Raw genomic sequence first — 10449 nt, 5'->3', positions numbered from 1 at the left:
TTCAGCTCTGCCTGGAGGGCGGGGAATTGAAGCATTGGTAGGATTCCCTGGGTGGATCCATTAAGGTCAGCCTTCTGATTAAAGTGCTTTCCAGATTCCATGCACATACGGCTTCCCCCATGATGGAACATCTGCTGGCAGATTAGTTGAATGTTAAAAAATGCAAAAAAAGAAATCTAAAAAGAAAACGACACTTTTATTTTAAAAGTGCATTTTAAAGAATTCAAACTTTTTTTTTATAATAAACTTTTCAAAAATTACAAACATTTAAAAAACTTTTTTCTGGAGCACCCGAGTGAGTCATTAGCTGGGAGGTGGGGCTAGAGGCTGTTTCATAGTAGAAAAAGAGCTCTTTGGGGGAAATCTTCCTCTTCAAAGGGCAATAGGTTATGCCTTCTGTTTCTTAATCATTTTATTTTGTTTGTTTACCTTTATTGATGTGAGAGTTGAATGAAATGAAAGTAAGACACCTCTCAAAACACTGGAGATGTTTGGCAAGCAAATGACAAAGTTGAAAGTAAAGTGTGAAGTAACCATCCTCTGCTACCAAATGTGATGTTCCCGTGGGTCGTCCATGAGGCCAATGTTGAGAAAAGACAGGACACGAACTTTCTCGGGATGGAGCGACCCAGATGAGAACCTGAGAGCCCCTTTTATTGAGACAGGACAAAGGCAGGAGGAGCAATAGCATGTGATAAAAAACAGCCTGTAAAAGTACAATTTCTAATCTACTGCTTCAGGGAAGTTCTTTCTATATATGGTCAAATCCTGGGCGTCATTGGTAGGGCACATCTCAGGATGTTATGTTATTCACTATCAAGAGGTTATGGCTTTTTAGGAGTTTGTTTTCTCCTGTGTGATTCAGCGTGACTCTGCAAGCCCTAGTATGACCTAGGCCATGGAGAACACACACCTACACAAGGAACTATATTACAACATCTCCTACTTTTTTATTTTCTTTTTGTCAAAAAGACTTTCCCTCTTCATCTGACAGGGCTGATCACAGCATTCTACACATAAACCAATAGAAAATCACATCATGGCAAAGGGTGGGCAAAGGGGGAGTAGAAAGTTACAAGCTGCATGGCATTGGGAGGGGAAAGGGCATGTGTGGGAGTAGCTGGCTCACATAGTTCATGTTACATGAGGCTGCATAGTGAGTCCTGGCCCGTTTAGGCCGGAAAGATGTTTCTGGTGCGATGTTTTTGCATCCCTGTGTATGTGTGTTTCAGACAGCAGAAACTGCCCTGCACACACACGGAATGTTTTTGTTTTTTAAAAGGCAGCGTCTCCTTCTTTGTCTCTGGGCATGCGGAAGGGAGCTTTCCCCATGCAAGGGGTTGACTGTTCATGTAACTCCATGTGGTTGACAATGTGAATGTTCTTCTGTGGAGCCAAGCTAGAGAGTATATTCTTACACATAGTTAATAAAGAGGGTAAACATTGAATACAGCAACACAACAGTATCAGCAAAGCAACAAGGGTTGTAACGGTCTTGGAAACATTTCCCAACCAGATAAAATTAGGTAACCAAGAGGTCATCCAATCCCACCAGGAGTCCAAGGCCTTATATGTTTGTCCAACTGCTTGAACGGTATCATGTGATTTGTCCACACTGGTTTCAATTTGTCCGGACTGGTTCAAATAATGACAACAGGTAGCATTCAACCAAACACATAGTAGGGGGATCTGCGGCGAAAGACAGGGCAGCCGGTCGGGGGAGTGGAGGGTGGAGGGTGCTCTACTCTGTTCTCCAGGTCAGAGACAGAGACGGCCTCAAGCTGTGGTTCCTGTTGGTTGGTCATGGTCAGGCTGCTTCTGTGTTTGTGTAGGTGGTTGTATAGGTGGTTTTGGCAAATATGATCTTACGTGCCGTCCTGGAATCCAAAGAACTTTCTCTTTTAGTTGGATTGCAGCGTAGTCCCTTCCCCAGGTAATCAGGTCAGCAGGTCCTCGCCACGTCAAGTCAGGCAAGCAGCGATAGTAGACAGGTGGATGGGATGTGTCTGCAGTAGGTGGAGCTGCAAAATGACGAGTCGCTGCCGAGGATGGTGGGCTGCCGGTAAGATTTTAAAAGTCCAGGGCATAAAGGCAAAAGTTAAGCGTGTGTTGCACTGCTGGGAGGCCAGGGGGCATTTTCCCCTATTGCCAATATATCTGTCCAGGGCATGTTTTAATGTCTGGTTGGCGCGCTCAGCCAACGCCTGACCCTGGCTGTTATAAGGAATGCCAAATTTATGCACAATGCCCCATTGGTTACAAAAGGCAGCAAAGGCTGTTTTTAATTCTTTTGGGCGTCCCAGCGATGCAAAGGTCCGAATACAATGATTAATAACATGTTTGGTGGCTTCACCCCTTTGTGGGGATGTCATAATGTAGCCTGAATACGTATCAATGGAAACATGTAAATATTTCCAAGGGGCAAATGGAGGATATTGGGTAACATGCATTTGCCAAATTTGGCAACACTCTGTCCCCCTGGGGTTTACCCCCATAGGGAGAGGGTTTGCCTGCTGGCTACAGGTAGGGCACTGTTGAATAATTGCTGATGCCTCCGCCGACGTAAGGCCAAATTGTTTTATGAGCGCTTTATTATTCTGGTGAAAGTAAGAGTGGCTATCCCAAGGTGTGATAGCAGAACAAACATTGACATGGGGTGGGGGTGGGGGGCTGATGCCGCAGCGTCAGCAACATCATTGCCCTCCTGGAGAGGCCCAGGGAAAGGCTGATATGGGAGACATGGAAAAAATAACAGCGAGAGGAGACAAGACCTTGTAAAGTGAGAAACAGAGACAAAAGTTGTGAATCAATAGAAGAAGAGAGATAAGACTCACACAAAGAGGTTATAATCTGAGTCACATAAAGACTAGCAAGAATTAAGTTAAACGGTTGTTTGTCAAATAACTGAAAGGCCAAGATGGAAGCGGCCAATTCATCTCTTTGAGCAGATTTTTGTGGCTCTGTGAGCTGGGTGTGCCATGTACCATCCTCCTGCCAGGCACATGCTCCCCGATGTCTGCCTCCATCGGCAAAGACAGTTATAGCGTCTTTGATAGGAAAAAGCTGTTGAAGGAGGCTTCCACTGGAGCGGAAGGGCTTTTGTAATTTTGCTGCAAAAAGGGCGGGTTTCTGAGAAATAGTGGACAAGTGTCATGAGATCACATTCTTGGGGAATCAAATTTGGATTGGGGAGGCCGCACTGCAGTGCTCCCATGGGTTGGAGAATTTTATTAACAGCCCACAAATCATGCAAAAAACGCCATTTACCAGATTTCTCTCTTCTCTCTCTTTCCCTCTTTTCACTTTCTCTTTCCCTCTTTTCCATTCTTCTGTCACTTTCTCCTTCTCTCTACTGCCCAACCTGTCCCCATAATTATAATTCACCTGCTTTCCTAATTTCCTTACTGGATCCTTCGCTCACTCAAACACATACACACACAAACTTACACATGCACAAAACCATTTTTCTCCACTCCAATTCGGATCCTATAAATCAATTGCTCTGTGAAACATCTGTGAAAAGAATTCCAAGGGCTTCCCGGGGGGGCCGTGGCCTGCAGAGGCCCCGTATCAAACCCATCCCCTCCCCTTAGCTGAGGGGCGGTAACATTGTTGGACAGACCCTTGGCAATCGCCTTGTTAATCTCTTTAAGGTATTCTGAGGTCCAAATGGCAAACTGAGAGGGGGTAAGAAGCATGCCTGACAAAAGGTTTCGGAACAGTCCTTTGCAGTACGGGGATTGCACCCCATAGGTGGAAACTGCTTGCTTAAGATCCTTAACAACCCTATAGGGGATTGAGTTATGAGTGGGCACAACCCCCCCAGCTGCGTTGGTTTGAAAGGAAACGGGGAAACAATCCTGTGCCAATTCCATGTCCCCTTGATTGAAAGCATCGCGCAGAGCGTCTTGGAGAGCGCTACGCCACACTTGTGAGGCGGGGGAAGGGGCGGAAGGGAGAGGGGAAACCTTCTCTTCCGGAGGGGCCGGGGGAATTGGAGAGGCCTCGGAGAGGGCCATCGCCTGGCTAGCAGGAGAGGCGATCTCCTCGTAGTGCGGGGGAGGTGATTCCGAGGGCTGAAAAGCAGCCCCCTGCATATCTTCCTCATGAATTTGAAGGCATCTTACAAGAAGTCCTCAAGTAGTGAGAACTTCCGGCAGGGCTCGAGGTTACCTTAAGAGAGCCCTTCTCAGGGTAAATGGGACAATTCTTAGATGTAAGCCAATAGAGAGAGGAAATGTTTTTTCGGGGGAAAGGGAAGCGGGCGACCTGCCACTTGAGAGATTGCAACAGACAATTTGACTATATCCCGAAGCTCCTGCAGGTGTGCAGTCTGAGCCTTCGAGAAGCCCGAGCCCATACTCACGATTTGGGAGGGTGCTCCGTTCGCTAACGGCTGGCCTTGGTTGCGAGACTTTGCCAAGTCGGGGATGAGTGAAAGGCTGGTGACATAGGAAAATCACATTACGTCTATCACGTCGCATCACGTCGGGGTCACCAAATGTGAAGTAACCATCCTCTGCTACCAAATGTGATGTTCCCGTGGGTCGTCCATGAGGCCAATGTTGAGAAAAGACAGGACACGAACTTTCTCGGGATGGAGCGACCCAGATGAGAACCTGAGAGCCCCTTTTATTGAGACAGGACAAAGGCAGGAGGAGCAATAGCATGTGATAAAAAACAGCCTGTAAAAGTACAATTTCTAATCTACTGCTTCAGGGAAGTTCTTTCTATATATGGTCAAATCCTGGGCGTCATTGGTAGGGCACATCTCAGGATGTTATGTTATTCCCTATCAAGATGTTATGGCTTTCTAGGAGTTTGTTTTCTCCTGTGTGATTCAGCGTGACTCTGCAAGCCCTAGTATGACCTAGGCCATGGAGAACACACACCTACACAAGGAACTATATTACAACAGTAAAGGTAAAGGTTCCTCTCGCACATATGTGCCAGTCGTTCCTGACTCTAGGGGGCGGTGGTCATCTCTGTTTCAAGGCCGAAGAGCCAGCGCTGTCTGAAGATGTCTCTGTGGTCATGTGGCCATCATGACTAAATGCAGAAGGTGCATGGAACGCTGTTAACTTCCCACCAAAGGTAGTCCTTATTTTTCTACTTCCATTTTTTACGTGCTTTGGAAATGCTAGGTTGGCAGAAGCTGGGAAAAGTAACCGGAGTTCACTCCGTTACACGTTGCTGGAGATTCGAACTGCCAAACTGCTGACCTTTCTGATCGACAAGCTTAGCATCTTAGCCACTGAGCCACCGCGTCCCTCTAAGTTGACAGTAAGAGCATTCATATTATGATGGTAATTTAATAAAAGAACCTTCATGGAATTAAAAGAATAATTGTACCTATAAGTTACAAGAGAACAAAAGTTGGATTTCCACTATAAAACTTAAATTTTATTTGAAGACATTGTCCTGAAAGAAATATCCATGGAAACCTTGAAATTAGAAAAAATATATTTTGAAGATTTTATTTTGCTGGGGGAAGTTGGAAGGGATGATTTACCTGAAAACAATCAAGCTCAGGGCTTCCTGTGACAGATAGTCCTTTTTTCTGACCTACTAACAGAAGGAAGATGCTTTCATTTCCTTTATCTGACTCTCCTGGGGTGGGGAGAATCCTAGAATCATCCCTCAAGGCTCTCTGATACAGCAACCATGTGCAAGTAGTTTCGGGATCTTTGCTTCAAAGCAGCTGGCGAGCCGAAGCTGGCGTGTGCATGGCATCACTTCCATTGTTGGACAGCCATTTTGGAATGTATTTTTCAAACATACAATATGTTGTGCCTTTCATTTATGTGATGATTATCTTTATTAGCTAAAAGAGGCTCTCTTTAGTCACAGCCTGTTACTCCTTTTTGGATCTAGGTGCCATTTTTGGGACTTCTTTATTGTTAAGTACAGGGGAAAGGGTTGCTGGATCCAAGTGTGGGAAGCACCCCACTCCCTGAAGAATGAAATATTTTGGGAAATATTGAAAAATATTATATTTCCCTAAAGGAGAAATGGAGACACAGGTTTTAGAGGCAGAAAACAGCCTCCAGTCTTTCTTAATAGCCCATAGTAGGTGACAGCACTTAAAGTGATAAAGACCTTGTTGAAAGAGGAAGCCAACTATCCAGATGGCTCCATTCATAAGCAAAGCATACTGCAGGCAGAAATGTTTTATATCCTTTTTATGTGGGTCTTTTTGTAATTCTGCCTCTAACCTCTTGCATTCTTCTTCTAGTGTCCTTTGATTTTTGTCTCTTTTTTTGTTCAGTTTCTCTCTATGTGTTATAGTTAATCCTGTAATATATGCTTTATCTGTATCCCATTTTATACATTGTATATTTTTTATAATGATGTTTTTTCTTTTCTATTCTCTTTAAAAAAGAAGTCTAATTCTCTTTCATAAATTGAATAAATTTATTTTCTTGGTTCAATGTCCATTTAGTTTTCTTTTTTGTCCCTTCCATATGGCTTTTATCGGATTGTGATCCACTCAGTTTTGTATTTCTATGCTTATGTCTTGTATATTAGCTTTTAGTTCTGCTGTCACTCATATCATATCTAATCTTGACCAAGATAAATGGTCAATAAAATGGTAAATAAAATGAGTATTGATTTTCCTTGGGATATAAACTTTCGCCATGCCTCATGATAGCTAATTTATACATCTAGAGCAAAATGGTTTTTTTTTTTAACCTAAAAGATAAATTAAAGATAAGATGAGAATAATTCTAAATACACTGAAATATTATGAAGCACATCCAGAGAAGCAGATGGTGTCTCCCTTCTCTCTCTCCCCCCCACCTTCTCTTTGGATGAAGTCTGTGTACTTACCACCCCCGCTCTTCCCTTCCCATTGTTCATTATCAGGGAGGCAAGATCAGGTACCAGGGAACTTCCACCCCACCCCTTCCTTCTCTTAACATCTCCCCCCACCAGGGACATGCAGTCATTAGAGGCAGGGTAGGTGGGGCCTCACCAGTCTCCTGAGGAAAAGGAAAGAATTTTAAAGATTTTTTTAAAAATAATTAAAGCCAATGTAGTTGCTATCAGACTCCAAGTCACAGTGACTTGGAGTCTGCTTAGTGTTAACTATAGGAGGAGGCGAGAGAACTATGGGCCTCCTTTGCATAAGGAATTTTTTGCCTTTTAAAAGTTAAGCAAGGGTTAAAAAGTGAAAAATTTCATATGCAAAGGAGGCACTGATTCTCCCGCCTCCTGATCTGGGAGCAGCGAATCATGCCTTGTTGCAGTTGAGCACGCTTACGTTGGGTGGGTTATTTCGGAGGGCACGTTTTAGAGGAGAGAGGAGTGGGGGAGAAGGAGGAGGCTCGCTCTTGTCAGAAGAGGCCGCACAAGAGCCTTGCCGTCTCTTGCATCCCAAAGGTGGGTGGATGTGGGAGCTTTGGTGGCCCCAATTCTTCTCTGGGGGGTGTCTCCTGGGGCTGCTGGCTAGATAGACTCCCGAGGAGCAACCCTTTCCCTCCTAGTGCCCCTCCCATCTCCACTTTACCCAGAGAAAAACATGCCAAGAATGGCACCGGGGGCTGCTCTCCGGTGGCAGCTGGGCAGCCATTTGCCCTGTGGGTGTCTGGAAACGTCCGTGCATTTCAGCCAGCCATAAAATGCTTAGCCAGGGGTTTCCTTGCAAGAGCCAGGCGGGAGAAGCCCTCGCTTCTTTCTTGTGGAGACGGGCACTTTGCATCGCGGGAGCCGCCAAGTGCCAAGAGGCTTTAAAGCCCTGCCGCTGTGTCCGCCATAGAGCGGGATGCATCCTGCCTATATGGCGGACACAGCGGTGGGGCTTCAGTGGGGCTTTTGGAAAGCTGCGCCAGGGTTTTGCCTCACCAGCCATAAAGCTCACCACACATCACTGCCCCCCACCCCACGATTGACCTCACACTGGTTCCTGACTGCCGGATGAAGAGTGTGGTGTCAAATAGGGGCCAGGGTGAACATCTAGAGGCGTGTCAACCGAGAAAAGCTAGAGGAGAATGACCGGAGGTGGAACCTTGGCAGAGAAGCAGGTATGGTCAAGGGTAGGAGCCGAAAAGGCCCATTGTCCATTGCAGACTATTTCCCCCTTCCTGGGCTCCGCAAGAGAGCAAAGGAGTGGCACAGTTTCTTCTCTTCCTTCCCGGACCCCCTGGGAGGATGCGGTTGGGTGTCTTCAGTTGCGGGTGTAAAAGCCCAGGTGGTTGGAGGGTGATAACGCTGCGATGGACGCCCCTCTGGCTCCTGGCAGCGGTGCTGGGGGTCTTCCTGCCAGGGAGCTGCTACGGTGAGTTCCCAGAGCGACTTGTGACCCAGAGGGGAGGAAGCAGAAGGGGAGGGGGGAACCATGTCCTTGGCTGAGATCTCTCCCCCTCTTAAGCTCTTTTCCCAGAGGGAAAAATCTGCCTTTTCCTCCCAACGCTTCCCTAAGCCTCCTTTAGGAACTTTCGGTGTTTCCTTTCTAATCAATTCCCATTTTTATTTATGAGAAAATAGTGAAAAAGGCTATTTCAGAAACGAAAACCCAGCCAACCTAGGTATACATTATCCCGGGACTGGTCTAATTTATATAGAAGGGGGAGAGCTGAATCTGTTTTCCCTCTTTCCCCTCCTGGGCTGGGAAAACAGTCACCCTGGAAGGACTGGAGTTGGGGGGGCTGAAGGTATCTAGGTTTTGCTTGTCTGGAGAGCAACCAGGTCTGACTCTCCTATTGAGGCTCCAGACTAGTCGTCCCGGGTGCCTGTGACCCTCCCCGTGTGGTTGGCAAGGGAAATCCTGATCAGAGCAAAAAGCCTTCGGTATTTAACAGACAGCTATCCCCTCCCCCACTCCAAACATGATCAGAGAGCGATGCCCCTCTTGCTCCTCTGGGCTGTGCTCGGGGGGCGGTTGGGGGGGCAATGCGGTGAGTTTCTGGAAGGATTTGGGACCTGATGGGAGGCAGCTGTATGTGAGGGGGGGCGTGTGTGTGTGCTAAACGCGGCTGGGGATTCGTCTAAAGGGGGATCGCTGTGTTTTGTGGGGAGGGTCTGAGAAGGATCCCCTGGAGGAAAGAAGCAGCACACTTTCCCCTTTTCCTTTGCGGACCCCCCAAAAATAACCAGAGAACCTGCGGACAGCGTAGAGAACTTCAGTCCAGGATACTTGGCATCTGGAGCGCGAGGGACGGGGCCTTCCTTCTGTTGAAAGAAATGTCCTTCTGGGTTCAGCTCCAAATGGGGAAAAAGACACTGGAGACATGGAGGCTGCTTGGAAAGATGGTTTATTGGTGGACAGGGTCACATGGCTTGAGCCCTGAACAGAAAAGATGATGACATGCTTCAATGTTGGTGGAGAAGAAGAGAGAAGGGCTGAGGAAGGGGCTTGCTAGGCTTTTTATACCCTGTTTAGTCCCACCTCTCTTTCCTGTTCCTGTGTAAGAAATGTATTCTTTTTTTTTTTAATCAAAGATTCTTTTATTACATTTTCATTTTCCTTTATACAATCACTTAAATACTGTGCAGTTAAAAAAAGAAGAAGCAATAAACAACTCATAACACTTCTATCCTACATACACCCTTCCTTCTACCCCTCCAACTTTCATTTCTCCCTTCCAACAATCCCCTCTTCTACTTCCCCTCCCCCTCAGCCATTCCTTTCTCCCCTTCCCACCATCTCACCCTCCTTACATTCCCTTCTCACTCCCTCTTAATTCCCCCCTCTTCTTTCCCTCTACACCTCGCTTCGGTGTATTTCTAGTATTCATTGGTCTATTTGTTTTGTACTAAAACAAAAGGAAAATAAAAGGAAAAGAAAGAAGAAAAGAAAAAAAAAAGCAACAGTATCCAAGTGCATTCATTGTTCTGAAAATTGAGTCTATACTTCCACCCTCCCCCCCACCCACCCCCTGAACCCCCCTCCCTGACCCCCTTCTGACTTCCCAGGTCCCATTCCCGGCATCGTTCTTTATCAAGCAAAGTCTGGAGTATATTGAAACCAAATAGATTAGAAGTTACAAAATAATAAAAAATAATAAAAAATAAAGAACAAAAAAGAAAAGAATAATAAAAAGAAAAAAAAGGGGGGGAACCCCCCCCAAGAAAGAGAAGTCAATATACTCTCTAACATTAAACTCAGCTTCTCATTATTTTTAAAATCTTAAACAATGTCTTTACCTGCTTCCGCATATAAATTCTATACCTCCCATCCTGCCTTTACCCGTGTCCGCATATATATTTTATTTTTTTATTTTTTATTTTTTAGATTTTATTAATATTTGTAGGCCGCCCTTTTCCCTGAGGGGACTCAGGGCGGCTCACATAAAATCAGGGAGGGGGAATACAAACATTGACATAGAGACATATAATAAAATAGCAAGCAACATACATTCATCATTCGGGAGGGGCGCCTATCCTTGTCCCCAGGCCTGACGGGCTAGCCAGTTCTTAAGGGCTGTGCGGAAGGCCTGGACGGTGGAG

Source organism: Thamnophis elegans, chromosome 2, assembly GCF_009769535.1.
Source record: "Thamnophis elegans isolate rThaEle1 chromosome 2, rThaEle1.pri, whole genome shotgun sequence".
NCBI lineage: Eukaryota > Metazoa > Chordata > Lepidosauria > Squamata > Colubridae > Thamnophis > Thamnophis elegans.
The sequence above is the reverse complement of the archived record's forward strand: the minus strand, read 5'-3'. Positions refer to the sequence as shown.